Source organism: Coenobita brevimanus, chromosome 86 (genome assembly GCF_032717465.1).
Source record: "Coenobita brevimanus isolate Jiangsu-jjx chromosome 86, ASM3271746v2, whole genome shotgun sequence".
Lineage (NCBI taxonomy): Eukaryota > Metazoa > Arthropoda > Malacostraca > Decapoda > Coenobitidae > Coenobita > Coenobita brevimanus.
Window position 1 is genome coordinate 9958698 of NC_137039.1, and position 16596 is coordinate 9975293.

Below are 16596 nucleotides of genomic sequence, written 5' to 3' on the forward strand. Positions count from 1 at the left end.
TGTTGGGAAGCGACATCGAACAAAGACTGTGGAACTGAATGCCACCTTACGAGAACACTCGAGATGAAAGTATTTTTTCTTATTAGTAAACATAATTGTTCCATTTCGTCCTCTATAATTGTGAAACTCGTAAATTTTCGTCCAAGCATACACCCTAATAACCTTACCAATTCAATTCATATTCTCTTGTTTGTTTTCTGTATTTTTCTAGTTTGTTTTCTTATTATCATAACGTTCCTTAATCCTTACCTACGATCGTTTCCGGCATAATGGAAGAAAGTTACTCATAATTAGGGTGCATGTTACATTAGCATTTAAACATATCGGCGAAAACATCTCAGATGAAGTGGCAGGCCGCCTGACTGTTTGAGATGGTAGAGAAGGGTCGTGAAAACATACCAGTGACCTTCGTTCTCTTCCCATAATTGTTCGCAGTTTTTTATAGCTCTCCCTAACCCAACATCCCTGACACCGGTACAGTAAACCATTGTTTGAGGCTGACAGCTATGATGGGGTTAATGGAATGCATTATTGTTTATATTAATACTCTCTTTCATACATACAGTACACTTAAGAATGAACAAAAGAGTGAACAGTAAATGTAAGAGGAAGAAATAACAATGCTCTGTCGGTCCGAAATGTGTTGGGAGGCGTGATACCTAACGAAGAATGCAGAACTGAATGCTAACTTACGAGAACACATGAGATCAGTATTTTTTTTTTTTTTTCTGATTAGCGGACATTCTTGTTTCATTTCGTTCCCTAAAACTAGGAAACCCATTACTTTTCGTCTAAGCATACAGCCTAAAGACTTCAGCAATTCATTTCATATTCCTCCAGTTTGTTTTCTGTGTTTTTCTATTTTGAGGGTAGTAAATTACCTTCTCTTGCTGAAAGATTTTCTCTTTTATCGCGTTCTTTAAGCCGTACCTACGATTGCTTCGGGCATAATGGAAGAAACTCATCGTACACAAAAGTGGATTTAGTTTCCCAATTTCCCAACTGGAGCCCAAGTTAGGTCAGGTTAGGTTAAATTAGGTTAAATTATTAAGAAGTTAAGCAAGGTTAGGCTACGTCAGGAGTATCAGTTGCCTCACCAAACTCCACCCTACCACCCTTGTGATCAAGTTTTGAGCAGGAGGTGTGGGTGGGGGCAGGGTGAGCAAGACTCTCTCTGGTTTATCCATGCCTCTCTCCCTAGCAACTGGATGCTTCCTGTTTAAACCGGAGCATTCATATGGATAATTCTATGAATTACTGTACCACTGAACCATTGGGTCACGGCCCAGATATACCGAAAGCTGGATAATCCGAGCCTGGATAATCGAGCTTCCACTGTAATGCATGTTCAGTCTCATTGCTTCAATATTTTGTACACCCACCCCTTGCTTCCAAAACAGCTTCTAGACGTCGACGAATGGATGCCAACTGAAGCATCCATATGAAGCATTTAACCACCCATCTATAGCAAAAAAATGAACTCATGCAACCCTGCTACACTATCTTTAAAAAAAAATAGTTGATGCCTATAGATTTAATGCACTTCGAAATAATTAATTTCTTGTATTCTATAGATAATAAGTGTTGAATAGTAGGAAAATAATAAACATGCCGAGTTTCATTATTAATCCCCGACGTGGCACTCAGGGTAACGCAAACATGTCCTATATATTTCCCCACCATACAACTCATTCTTGCTCATTATTCCAACTATTGTAATGGAATTGTGATATGGCAACACTAGTTAGGGGAGGGGCGAACAGCCACCCACATAGCCCAGCTAACATTTGTTTTGCATCGAACGTTTGTGGGGGTAACAATACTTTTTCTTATGATTGTACCACCCCAGAAATAATCAGAAAAATATATATAGCAGACTATCAGGAAGAGGAACTGGTTGGTAGTAGTAGTAGTTGTTCCCTAGGCAGTCTGGCCGAACAGCCCCGAGTCCCTTAGGAAGGCCATGGCTGAGACCGGGCTTTCCCACAGAGCTCTCAAAGAGTGTATGTTGTGTTATTGGCGTAGGTGATTGTGTGCAGTGCAGTCTTCCATAATGTGCTTAATAGTATGGGGTGCTGTGTTGCATCCTGGACAGGCATCAGTGACGGAGACATCCAGCCTCTTCTGGTAGCTTAAGAGGGCTGGATGGTGCCCACATCTCAGCCTGGCCAGGTGGACCCTGTCCTCACAAGGAAGATAGGATTCAGAAGGGTGGATGTCAGGAGGCCGTGCATGCAGCTGTGTGTTGTCTTTAAGTGACTGAATGGAGTGGCAAGTGATCCGAGTGTAGATATGCTTCTGGAAGCTGGTCTGAGGTGGGCAAGGGGGGAGAGATGACAGTATTTGTGTATGGTATCGTGTGCTGGGTGTTGTTTTGATGTTCCTTGGTGTGGATGGATGTGCTGCCATGTAATATAGTGGATGTTGTGGGTTTGTGGAGGCTGCAGCAAGAAATTTGGTGCCTCTCATGTCTAGGTGATCCTTGACTTTGAGGACTTTGGTTTCTTGATGTAGGTGGTCTGTGAGTGTAGTAGCTGTGCAGCCTGTGATTATTTTTAGGGCCTTGTTCTGTATGCTCTGAAGAGTGTTGTAGTGTATTTTGGTGAGGTTAGAAGCCCAGGCAGGGCTTGCATAATTCATCACTGAATGTATGTATTGGTTTGTATACTGTGGTGGTGGTTTCTTTGTTGTGTCCGAATGTTGTATGGGCAAGTGACCTCAAAGCATTGAGTCTTGGTGTTATTTTATTTTTAATGTTTGTGATGTGTTGTTTATATGACATCGATGTATTGTATGTTACACCAAGGATTTTGGTTGTGTGTGTGTGTGTGTGTGTGTGTGTGGTAGGGGAGTGTTGTTTATGGTGAGGTGTGGGATGTGACTGTGTTCTGCTGTCCAGTTTGTGAGAAGAGTCACTGTAGATTTGGCTGGGGCTATTTTGAGCCTGTTTGTGGTGAACCATTCGTGTAGTGTGTTGAGGTAAGGTTGAATGATGTGTGCAGCTGTGTTTCCATTTTGATGCATACATGTAAGTGTTAGATCACCTGCATAGGAAGCTATGTGTATCTGTGGTGTGTGGGGTGTGGGTACATCGTGCATGTATAGGTTAAAGAGTGTAGGGGACAAAACAGATCCTTGGGGGACGCCGTTTGTGAAGTTTCTGATGTTAGAAGACTGTCCGGCAAATGTTACATGTGCACATCTGCCTGCTAAGTAGTATGCTAGCCATCTTTTTGTGTTATTGTGCATGTTTGTGTTGAGTATTTTGTTTGTGAGGTTGTGGCGGGGGATGGCATCAGAAGCTTTGCTACTGTCTAGTGTGACTAGGAGTGTTCTGTGTGGTGGTCTAGCTGAATTCATGCCATTGAAAACTCTCTGTGTAAGGTCTGTAAGAAGGGTGTTTGTGGAGTGTAGTGTCCTAAAGCCATGTTGTGACTGGGCTAGGGGAATGTGAGGTGTGACTAGTTGTAGTACCAGTCGTTCAGTGACTTTAGAGGGGGTGCAGAGGAGTGTGATGGGGCGATGTGAGGAGGGTAACGTGGGGTCTTTGTTGGGTTTAGGGATAGTGATGAGTTTGCCATGCTTCCAGATGTTGGGTATTATGTTGTGTGAATAGCTGTACAGTGGGGCACCAATTTTCGCGCCTAATTGGGTCCAAAAATAATGCGCGAAAGTGGAATTAGCGAAAGTTGGGGCATTGTCTTTATGGCAAAAAGGCTAATTGGTTCCCGGTTATCCTTTAGTAACGTCAGATTTTCATTTTCACTTGCAATACAGTACATCAAATCACTATTGTACATTGCATTGTGAGATACAAACAATAAAAACTGTACAGTACATATTATATGAGGAGAAACATACCACAGAGACCAGGTTGAGGTGTTTAATGGATGTTGGAGGTAAGTATCCGAGGCGCGTGGCAGGCTTATTTATCCATGCCAGACGTATTGGCCACTTTTTATCACCACCACTGCCTCCCGGCCCTCCCCCCACACCACCAGGCTCTCTCCCCACACCACCAGGCCCTTTCCCCACACTACCAGGTATAGTAGAGGCCATTGAACCGTGAGAATCCAACACAATGGAGCTAGCACGCTCGAACACAATGGCGGGAATGGGTGGACAGAGTGTTGACATGACGTCATTCAAGATGGCGGTGGGTTGCGGGCGGGCGGTGCAGGAAATTCAAAGTTCAAAATATTGTTCCAAACCCAAAATTTGTGCGCGAAAATCAATTTTTTTCAAGCAAAAGTGGAAGTTAGGGAATATTTGGTACTTGCCGCGAAAGTGGATTCCGCGAATCATGCTGTAGCGAAAGTTGGAGCACTACTGTAGTTTGATATGTTGGTGAGTGCTTGTATGCCTTGTGGTCCTAGGTGTTTAAGGTGAATGTTGCGTATGTTGTCTGGTCCACAGGCAGATGAGTGCTTGAGGTTGTTAATGGTGTGCTTCGTCTGGTTGTAAGTGAAAGGTGCATAGTCTGGGTCTGTGGGGAACTGTCTCTTATGTCGGATGATACATCGGTCTTCGGGATAGGGGTTTAGATGGCTGACTTGTGAAAAGTGATTGATGAGAGTGTTTGCTTGTTGTTTGTTTGAGGGTATGGTGTCTGTTGTTGTGATGGCAGCGTGTGATTGTGTGGTGTTGCTGTTGGAAAGTGTGATGCTGTTTAGTGTTTTGTAGTTTGCTGATGTTTGTTTTGTGGTCAAGTGTTTGGAGGTAATATTTCCAGTTTAGTGTTTGCTGTTCTGATATTTTATTGTTTATCTGAGTGTTGAGTTCTTGCATTTCTTGTATGGTGTCTTGTGTATGGGGTGTTGGGGAGTGTCGCAGTGTGTCCCGTTGTCTGATGAGGCCTTGAATTTCTGGTGTGAAGTTGGGGTTGTGTCTCTTTCTGTTGCCTCTAGGGATGTGTCTTTTGTCTGCATTTTGTATGATTGTATTGAAAGTGTGCACAGCAGTGTTGATGTTTGTGATGGGTGTACTGTTTAGTGTTTTGAAATGTTGTTCTGTTTCAGTTACAAAGGCCTCCCAGTTGGCTCTCTTATAATTAGTGTATGTGTGTTTGTGGCCAGCTGGGGTGATTCTGGTTTTGGTAGTGATGATGATTGGGAGGTGATCAGAACCTAGGGTTTTGACCACTCTCCATGATGTAGTGGGGGCGAGGTTGGGGAGCAGAAGGTGATGTCTGGAGATGATGGGAGGAAGAGGGCTTGGTGTGGGATATGGGTATGTTGCTCTAGACTGTTTAGTATGAAAAGATGATCTGTCTGGGATTGTAATACCAGCCCTCTGTCTGTGTCAGGGTTGTTGACATGCCAGGCCGATGACTTGGCATTGAAATCACCACCCAGGATGATGTTGGGTATGTTAGTGATGTGGTGTATCTGTGGAGAGTAATTGTGTGGTACTGTGGGGGACGACTGGGGGGGAATGTATGTGTTAGCGTTTGTTGTGTGTGATTTGTTACCAGTGCGTATTTTAATTGATTGTATTTCTGTTGTGGTGTCATGTGGGAGGAGAAGTGACTTTGTGTGTGCACTGGTATCTGCAGAGTTGATGGATTTGTGTTCCAGGGTGATGAGTCCACTGCCATTGCCAAAGGAGAAACTTGGCATTAATTTGGGGAATGATTTTACACTGAATTCTGGAAAGATCTTGGTAGTTAACTTTTTTTTTTTTTTTTTTTTTCCAGTACACAATCATCATGAGTACTATCCCACTACACAGGCTTCATCAGTACTATCCCACTACACAGGTTTCATGAGTAGGCTACTATCTCACTACACAGGCTTCATGAGTACTATGGTGGTACCACTCTTAAGTGGCGGTTTGGGTGGGGCACGAACCTCTGTACAGTGTTGCCACGTGTTCCGTACCTGCGATGTGAACAGCTCTGATATATGTAATAGGCATCACAATAAGATAAACACATAAGAATAAAATGGTAACGTGTGTATTATAATATATGAAAGAACAGTAAACTTATTATGCGTAAAATATATATACTGCAGTACAGAAACGTGGCAAAAATATTTTACAGTGTTGCTTAAAAAAAAGTAGTCACTTTTATTGGCTGTTGCCGTATTTCTGGGGTTGGTAATAATGTCACAATTATGATTATAAGATAATGTGCAGGAATATAAGTAAAAATATGACAATTTCTTAGTAAAAAAAAATTATACATTAAACCCTCGTGAGAGGCAACACTCACACACACCCAGTCTGACCTGGCCTAGGCCTGTTTGGGGACACCTCTTAAAAAAAAACGCGCCAAGACTTTTACCTCCTGGGTGGTATGGAAATAAAGTCAAATTTACAATATGTACAGTAATCCCTTTAATATCTGAATGCCCAATATCCGAACATAATCATCCCGGGATCCAATATTCCCAAAATGGTCCGAAAACCGCAAAAAATTCGAAAAAAAAAACGAAATTTTCCCGCCCATAATTTGAACTTGGCACGCGCGGCGCGGGACAGCTTTGTTGTGGCGCGTCATTCCTCCGACGTCCAATAGAGCGCCGCTGCATCCTCCCCACTTTCCGCCTGTCTTTCGTCGCGAGTGCACGCTTGTCGTCATGGCTGCCCACTTGCTCGCTTTTGTGGTGGTTCCTTACCTGCTGCAGGCACTACTGCTGCTCTCGGGCCTCCTATTAGTGTGTGTGATGATGGCCCCGCCGCCTGAGAAGAGGAAGAGGGTGGTGTTGACTCTGGAGAAGAAACGGAAGATATTGGAGAAAGTAGATGCGGGGTGGTCTTCTTCCCGCATCCTCCGCGAGTTCAACCTGGCCCAATCTACTTTGTTCGATATTAAGAGATCCCGAGACAAACTCATGCAGTACACGGCTGACTTCTTGTCGAGAATCAAATGCAACGTGGAGAGGAAGGTGATGTTTACTCCCAAGTTTGCTGAAATCGACCGCTCCACGTTGATTTGGTATCGACAGCAACGTGCTGCTGGTGTGATGGTACGTGGAACGGAGCTGAAGGCTGCTGCTGAGAAGTTCACCAGGCTTCACGACACCCTAGACTTCAAGGCATCCGAGGGTTGGCTCTTCGCGTTCAAGTTACGGCATGGCCTTACCAACCGTTAAGCTCATGGCGAAGCTTTGAACGCTAACAAGGATGGAGTTGATGAGTTTTGGAACAAGGTGAAGGGCTTGATCGACAGGGAGGGCCTCACTCTCGGTCAAGTCTACAATGCTGACGAAACTGGTTTATTCTATCGCTTTATGCCAACAAACACTCTAGCTGAGGAGACGGAGAAGCGTGTACCGGGCTGCAAGCTCTCCAAGCAACGGATATCTGCATTGTGTTGTGCCAATGCTAACGGCATGCACCGGCTTAAGCCTGTTATTGTTGGCCGTGCAAAGCAGCCTCGGTGTCTTGGTGGGGTGGTGGATGTCTTTCCTGTCGTCTGGTACCATTCTTTGAAGGCATGGTTTACAGCCCAGATCTTCAAAGACTGGTTCCACCGCCATTTCGTCAAGGAGGTCATCAATCCCGTGCGACCAAGTAAAGGCCCTCCTTCTCCTCGACAATGCACCTGCCAACCCATGCGACAAGGACTTGGTGGCTGAGAATGGCCGGATTAGGTGCATGTTTCTGCCACCTAATACGACTGCTTTCATCCAACCAATGGACCAAGGAGTGATCGTGGCAACTAAGCCGGAAGTTCCTGGACGAGGTGATGGTTGTTCTCGAGGACGAGGACGAGCGCAGGGAGGGACGGGACACGCAAGGCCAGCGGACTTTGGAAAACCTTCGCTGCTACAACATCAAGTCTGCAATCTACAACTGGGCCAGTGCATGGAAGGAAGTCCCTGTCAAGACTCTAGAAAATGGTTGGTCTCGTCTGCTTCTCGGATCGGATGTGGAGTACGATTTTCTAGGGTTTGATGTGGATGACTTCCATGCACGGCTACATACGCATGGCGACGATGTTGATCTGGACGATGTGCGTGAGTGGTTGGATGACGACGAGAGCGATCCTGGGTATCAGACATTGTCTGATATCGAGATCACATCTTCAGTTGCAGGTGTCAGTATCCAGCTTGAAGATTCTGACAAGGACGGCGACTATGATGCGGACTCCTCTCAGCATGACACTACTCCAGCCATCCCCAAGCTGAGCGCACTCCGGGAACACCTAGAGTTCGTTCTTGACTACCTAGAACACCCGGACTGCGACACGAAGATGGGGCCCTTGGGACTTGTGGAGGAAGTGCGTGCTTTCAGGCAGCACATCATCAATCGTCAGAATCGTCGGCCCTTGCGTCAATCAACCATTGACAGTTTTTTCAGGCCCGTGACCCCCGCTGTGCCCAGCGCTGGCTCCACTCCGTTGCCTCCCCAAGACAGGCCCTCATGCTCTGATCCACAGCCCAGCACATCAGGGACGGCGGAGTCACCACTCAACGTGAGTTTGCATCTGTCTTCAGAGTCGTCTGCAGTGGGTACGCCATCACCACGACCCAGCGACGCACCCCTAGGTCACCTACCAGTGATACTCTCGCACTCTGACAGTGATTAAAGAGCAAGAACTTCTCCACTAGACCACACAGGAATTTACGGTGTTGTGCAATGAAAAAAACAGTGAGTTGTGTTAAGGATTTACAGTTGTGAGTGAGAATACAATTTTGAAACAACATTTAACGTAAATAGACTTGTTTGTTTTTGCTTTAGAAAATGGTTAGAAGAGTGGGAAAAGTTAAAGTGCAGAGTGCAACACTTAGTAAGTTACAATGGAGCATAAGTTAGACAAGATTGCGCACTGTGAAGAGAACGGACTTCTAAGTGCGATTGACTAAGTTCAGTGCAAGATTTCATGAACAGTGTACTGCAAGTGCTTCAGGAAATCCTTCTTACTGTCAGAATCTGAGAGGAGGCGGTTATTCATGGAGATGGCCATGGACTTGCTGTAAGTAGGCAGAATGTTTCATACTGTACTTTTTTCCATACTATACTTACCTCAAACACCTCATTTCACTCTTTAATGTCCTTTATTGGTGTGAATAAGGTGTTAAGAGCTATGCATGTGCAGTAGGAAGGTGTTTTTTTTGAGTTAGGCTAGGTTAGGGTCCAAAAGTACCAGTCCAGGAGCCAGGCACTTGTAAGTACCCAGAATGTTTAATATTGTATGAACCTACCTCAAAACCCTCATTTTATGCTTCTTTTGCATTTATTTCAGTCTTTTATGTGCCTTATTGGTGTGACTTGGGTCTTAAATAGGTGCTATGCATGTCCAGAGGGAGTTGTATAGGTGTTTCTCTGAGTTAGGTTCTGTAAGTACAAGTCCATAAGCTGGGGCCCAATATCCAGACAGGACCACTATCCGGACCTGCCTATGGCCCTATTACGTTGGATATTGGAGGGATTACTGATATATTATAACGTAAAAGAAAATAACCAAAATGTATCCTAAAATACCACAGATGAGAGAGAGAGAGAGAGAGAGAGGGGGGGGGGAAGGCAGACCAGGGGCAGTGTTGAGTGCAGCTGAGTGAGAGATGGAGGAAGGGAGGGAACGAAGGAGGGAGTGATTGAATGAAAACAAATCATGGCGCCACAACAGTGAGAACATCTGGCGCCATATGTAAAACAATAATGTTTTAAAATATAATTAGATATAATAAAAACAAAATAAAGAAATGAAAGCACAAGTTTATAAGTCACTCATAAAAGAAACAAAATTCCCAAGGGTGATGCACATCTCCCCCCAGGAGAGAGAGAGAGAGAGAGAGAGAGAGAGAGAGAGAGAGAAGGCAGGCCAGGGGCAGTGTTGAGTGCATTGTCAAGCTGAGGAAAAGATGAAGGGAGGGAAGGAAGGAGGGCGAGAATGATTCAATGAAAACAAATCAAGGCGCTGCAACACTGAGGTCATCTGGCTCCATATGTAAAACAATAATATAATAAAAAACAAAATAAAGAAATTAAAGCACAAGTTTATAAGACACATAAAAGAAACAAAATTCCCTAGGCTGACGCACATCTCCCCCCAGGAGGGAGAGAGAGAGAGAGAGAGAGAGAGAGAGGCATCGCGGGTATGGAAAACGTGGCAACACTGTACAGAGGTTCGTGCCCCACCCAAACCGCCAGTTAAGAATGGTACCACTCTATCCCACTACACAGGCTTCATGAGTACTATCCCACTACACAGGCTTCATCAGTACTATCCCACTACACAGGCTTCATCAGTACTATCCCACTACACAGGCTTCATCAGTACTATCCCACTACACAGGCTTCATCAGTACTATCCCACTACACAGGCTTCATGAGTACTATCCCACTACACAGGCTTCATGAGTACTATCCCACTACACAGGCTTCATGAGTACTATCCCACTACACAGGCTTCATGAGTACTATCCCACTACACAGGCTTCATCAGTACTATCCCACTACACAGGCTTCATCAGTACTATCCCACTACACAGGCTTCATCAGTACTATCCCACTACACAGGCTTCATCAGCACCTGTACATCACTATGCAAACTTCATTAGTACATTAGTAATATTTGCATATTCATTATCAGTAGCCTAGTAGCTAAAGGAATCCACAGATATTCCAAATCTGGCAAGTCAGGCTGGAATTTCAGGGATTGAAAGAAAATTCTACGTTGTATAATTGTAATGATTAATTGAGGCACTGCTTGGTGTATGATACACAAATGCCCTTTTTTAAAAGTGCCCCCCAAAAAACATGATCAGAGTTTGTAATGTTTGATGAGTGATAATACCAAAACTATTATAGCTGGGGTGATGCTGTTTGCAGCATTTTAAAGCTGAATATCTCTATATTATCCAACAGCTTTTTGGTAAAGAAACTATTATTTTTTTTTTTTATATGTTTCCTGTTAATTTGAAAAAATATCAGACATCGCAGTGATACGTTTTATGCTGTTGTGCAATTTTTGCACAGCAATAACGCATAAACTAGCACCGTAGGCCTATAGTTAGAGGATTTCTTCATGTTTTAAAATGAAGTTGAATTTCACTAGATTGTATTGGAAAATTTTATGCAAAGTTATCATCATTGAAAATAACTTTCATAAAATATTGGAAAGTTTATTCATAATTGTTGTTTTATTTGCATACTAAGTACTTTTTGTACTGTTTAATTTGTGAACGACAGACATTCTCATGTCAATGAAAATAGCTGACACAGCCACAACACCATGGTTTTACATACTTTGGTGGTGTGTTACAGTGTTTTACAAGTCATAGGTGCAAGCAAACCTGGTAATAATAACAGGAAAGGTTCCTATACCAAGGGATTTCCCCAGATGGAGACAGTGCAATATTAATATAATAAAAACAAGAGAATGTAATAATAATAATAAGAATAATGAGACATTGTTGCAATGAAAAACAGTGTTGCATAGAAATAATAACCTTATTGACAGAGTTAGTAAATTATAAAGAACAAAAAAGCCATAGACAGTGACACAGGAAAAAAGTCAGTAATAATGGTTAGTATTATAGTGGTTATTCTTTTTATTGGCAAAACTAGGGTCAACACTCACACTGTCTCCTCCAGCAGTGTTGTGAGAGGGATTGGTCCGTTATCCATTCCATCATCAGTACCATAGTCTGTGTCTAGTCCAGCGTTTCTCAACCGGGGTTCCTCGGAACCCTAGGGTTCTGCGAGAGGTTGCTACGGGTTCTGAGAGAAATAGTGATAAATAGGCTAATCTTATGTAAATGCAGTTTTTAGTCATTTTTGTGTTTAATTTCATATTCGTAATTTTACTACATTATACACATACGACATATTCTTAGGTATTATCTTAGTCTTAACCTGTTATATCATTTAAAAGTATAATAATTATAGGGAATATATTACCGACGTCTGTACGGTGCCAGTGTGAAACTGCCTTTAGTGGTCAGTAAACAGGAGCTGTATGTGACGGATTCGTGTATCAGCAAGTGACTCACTCGAGTACAGGGCATGGCCTCCATCAGTCCCGTATGTACAGCTCCGGACAGATGAAACGGCTACACCCCATCCACCAGCGACTTGGGAGGTGAGTATGGAAGTTAAGAAGTCACTGCATGATAGTACTGTGATCCCTACCCTGACGTATGGAAGCGAGGCGTGGACTTTGCAAGAGGGGAACAAAAAAAAAGTCAAGAGTGAGAGCAGTGGAAATGAGTTACCTGAGAGGAGCATGTGGAGTGACGTGGAGGGACAGGCTGACGAATGAAGAAGTGAAGGAACGTTGTGGGGTAGATGTGGATGTGGTCGAGAAGATTAGGAGAAATACACTGAGGTGGTTTGGACATGTGGAGAGAATGGAGAATGAAAGACTGACTAAGAGGGTGTATGTAGGTGAGGTGGAGGGAGGGAGAGGGAGGGGTAGACCGAGGATGAGGTGGAGGGATGGAGTTGAGAGGTATATGTGGGAGGGGGGGTGATTTGGGGGGAGGGTAGTCAAATGGTGGGTGACAGAGCGACTTGGAGGCGTTTTGTCTGTGGCCACCCTTTGCGGGATTAGGGCGTCGGGCTATAGATAGATAGATAGAATATAAAAGAACCAGAAATGAATACACAAGAATACGTAGAGGAAGAAAGGAATTTTGAAAAAAGTATAATAGACAAATATAAGGATGAACACAAACTGTTTTACAGATTTGTCAATGGCAAACTGAAACAAAAGGATGGAATCACCAAACTGAAAGTAGAAGGAGTGGTCTACAAAGATGCAGCAATGCAAGCTGAAATAATGAAATGTTTCCAGTTGGTTTTCACTAATGAAGAGGAGTTTGTGGAAAGGGAGGGAGTGACTAGAAATGTTGTGATAAAAGATATAAAAGTGGAAGTGCAGGAAGGGTATAAATTACTGGAAACAGTTACACTCTTCAGCCAATCATCTGGGACAACACATATATAATCATATTTGTCAGGTCAGTGATTAACCTCTCTACTATATCTCGTGAGGCCTTTAACATTTCATCAGTCAACCCAGACACACCTGCTGTCTTCCCCACCTGCATCCTGTCTGTTGCCTTGTTCACAGTGGCAGCATCAATCAAAGGCCAAGGGCCAAACACTGGACCTGTTGGCTCCAAACCTTCCCTGTCCCAGTCAAACTCCTTGTTCAACAACTGGCTATAATACTCTCTCCATGCTTCTTTAATATCCCCACTGTTCACCACTACCCTTCCTTCATCATTCTTCACACACTGCTTACCTATGATATGCCAATTCTCCCTCTTCATCTGAATTGCCACCTTAAAAAATCATAATCTTTCCTTTTCCACGATTTAGGTTATCAAGTAAAAGTCTCTGTGACTCAGACTTCACCCTGTAAACCTGTAAACCTCTTTTGTAACCCTACGCTTGGCAGCCAATTTTTCCTCTTTGTTACCACCCTTCTTTCATTCCCGGAAAAGCCTTCATTTCTCCTTAACTGCAGCTTCTACACCCTCATCCCACCACCAGGTCACTTTATGTCTTGGTTAGCCTCTTGTCCATCCACATACTGAATCAGTAACTTTCAAGAGGTTGGTGTTGCGGACTTTATTCATTAACACTTCCCCTCACCTCATCTCGATATAGAAGGCATCCCTTACTGCTTGGTTTCTCAACTTCCATATTTTCCTCGTAGGTGCATAGGTCCTCTTTTTCATCACCTGCTTCTTAAGCACCGTGTCACATATCAATAACTTGTGTTGCTGCACACACTCCTCACTCCCTGTAATATTAACATCCCTTACTAACCTCCTATCAGCCCTCCTGACCAGGAAAGAGTCTATCTGGCTGCTATTTACCCCAGACTCATATGTAATCAACCTATTCCCTCATTTCCTTAAATGTGTTGCACACAATCATGTTGATTGCCTCCCCAGACTTGATTATCCTTTCCCCCTCCTCATTTCTTATACCATATGCACATCCGCCATGTATAGTTGCCTCCTCCACTGCTGCATTGGCAACTCAGTGTTTTCATTGTGTGGGCTGTCTGAGGTGTGAACCACCCAAGTATCGGAACGTGTATTGGAAGCAGAGTTGGGCGAGGCAGGCAGTGGGCAGTTGGGGGTTTTATGCTGGGGTAGAGGAGGTAGAGGGTTTGAAAAACTAGTGGGTGTTTGAGAAGGTGGGGGAGACAGTATGAGGTGCATTATTTATGTGAGAAGGAATTGTTGGGTAAATCAGTCATTAAGGTGTGTTATTTCTCACTGTGGTGGTATGAGTGGGAGGCAAGGGATTGATGGAGGTGGCAGGGGTCAGGCAGCTGCTTGCAGCGGCAAGCAGATTGGACTATATGGATTCAGAGAACATTGCTCCAGTCCCACCTCATCCCCTAGAAAGACTGGTAGTGCTTGCTCCAGTCCCACCTCATCCCCTAGAAAGACTGGTAGTGCTTGCTCCAGTCCCACCTCATCCCCTAGAAAGACTGGTAGTGCTTGCTCCAGTCCCACCTCATCCCCTAGAAAGACTGGTAGTGCAGCTCACCCATCTCCTAAATGCCTATGCCACACACTGGACACCATAGAAAATGGGTAGGAAATCACATTCTTGTGGAAATGCAACGTGCGTCCATTACTATCATCCGAACTGCCCTGACTACCTACAGTATTTCATGAGGGTTGTGGCCATCATCTGAGCTTTGGGGTTAAATGATTGTCACATTGGTGGTTAACAGCATCTTGTGGTGTGCTGAAGATAGATTTTCACCATCTTAGGATGCTGTTTTTGGCACTAAGTTTTTATTTTTTTTTTTATTTTTTTTTTTATGTGTCCGACTCTGGGCAAAGGCTTCAGGGCCTATATCTCGGGGGCAGTAGCCTATCCCAAGGCCCAGTAGTCCTCCTACACCTCCACATGTCACCACTTCGGCGCTAACACCCACCGTCCATATTGAATACATGCTAGGGCTGTCTCATACAGGACTGGTGTATTGGTATTAGCGGGGGTACTTTTATGACATGTCGGCGGGTCATCTGGTAGATCAGGAAAGTCTGCTTCTATGAAAATCAAATCCTTAAACTGTTCCCTGCCCCAGCTGGGATTCGAACCTGGGTCCATCAGGACTGCAGGCCGCCTCTCTACCACCTTTACCATTGCTGATTTATCCAGAGCTACCGTATAATTTCATAACAACCCAACCCACTGTATTTCCTGACATATATAAAGCACACTCCCCCCTCCCAAAAAATGCTACACACACACACACACACACACACACACACACACACACAAAGTCCTGGTTTAGGACAGGCCTACAGGCTGAGGGGGCTGGCATGAAGGCCACCAATAGTCAGAAGCAAATCATTCAATGGCCTTACTAATTATTAATAACAGTTTCAATAATGGAGACTTGGATGATCATGTGTTATCATAAATACACAGTAAGGTAAAGATTCTGTGGGTTAGATAAGCACACACATCATGGATCAAGGTACTCTACCATGCCAGGCCCAGTGATAATTTGTAAACAAAAAACAGCTGATTCCATTGAATGTAAGGCAGTAGTGAAAGACTTGTAGTGCTTGTATTTCCACTTTAAATAAATAATTTAATGCCAAATTATTATCCTAACCTAATTTATGATATTTCAGTGTGTTTGCATAAGTTACCATAGGATAGTGTAGGTTAGATTAGGCTAGGTTATGGTTGAATAAAGTTACTTTAGACTGTGATAGGTTAGGTTATGGTTGGCTTGGTTGAGTTGGGTTAGGTTGTTGGATTAGACAATTTAAGTTAGGTAACACGTGTGTTTGAATAGGTACAGTAAGATTTGGCTTGTAATAATACGTATTGAACTTGGCTCATGTTGTCCTGTCTTTAATTATTATGGATATGTATGGATGAACTTATTCAACTTAAGTAAAATATACTGAACTGGAGGGGTTATATACGAGGTGCTATCCATAATTATCCAGACTAATGTTATTTAAATTTGAACACTCACCATAGCTCCTCTTGGCCACCATCACCTTTGAAGTAGTTCCCTTGCACATTGATACACTGATGCCAGCGCTTCCTCCATTGCTGGAACGCTCCCTGGAAGTTCTTTTTGATGAGTGTCAAGCACCGCCTGCTGTTCCTTCTGGATGTCCTCATTGGTATCAAAACAATACCCTGTCAGCTTAATCTTCATTTTAGGGAACAGAAAAAAGTCACAGAGGGCCTGGACAGGAAGGTTTCATCTTCTGAGGTGAGTCCAAGAAGCTCAGTGCAGATATCAACACGTTGCTGCATGTGGTCAGTCGTCAGGAGCTGGGGACAAATTTGGTTGTTGTGGTACGGCACTTGCCCAATTCTTAATTGTGAATCCTCTGACTTGTCACAAAACCAGTTCCCACCTCCACACCAATATCGTCAATGCTCTGACATTGATCGTCACAGATGAACTGCTGAATTTTTGCGACATTCTGAGGAGTTGTGCTGGTTGAGGGCCTCTCTGTGCGGTTGTCATTGTCTACTGATGTTCAACCAGCCTTGCCATGCCTGCCACTGAAACACCTGTGTCCGACCAAGAGATTGCTCACCAAGCACTTGTTGAATCATTGTCAGGGTCTATTTTGCATTATTCATGGGATTTGCAAAAAATCTGATGCAAATTCAGTATTCCTTTTACAT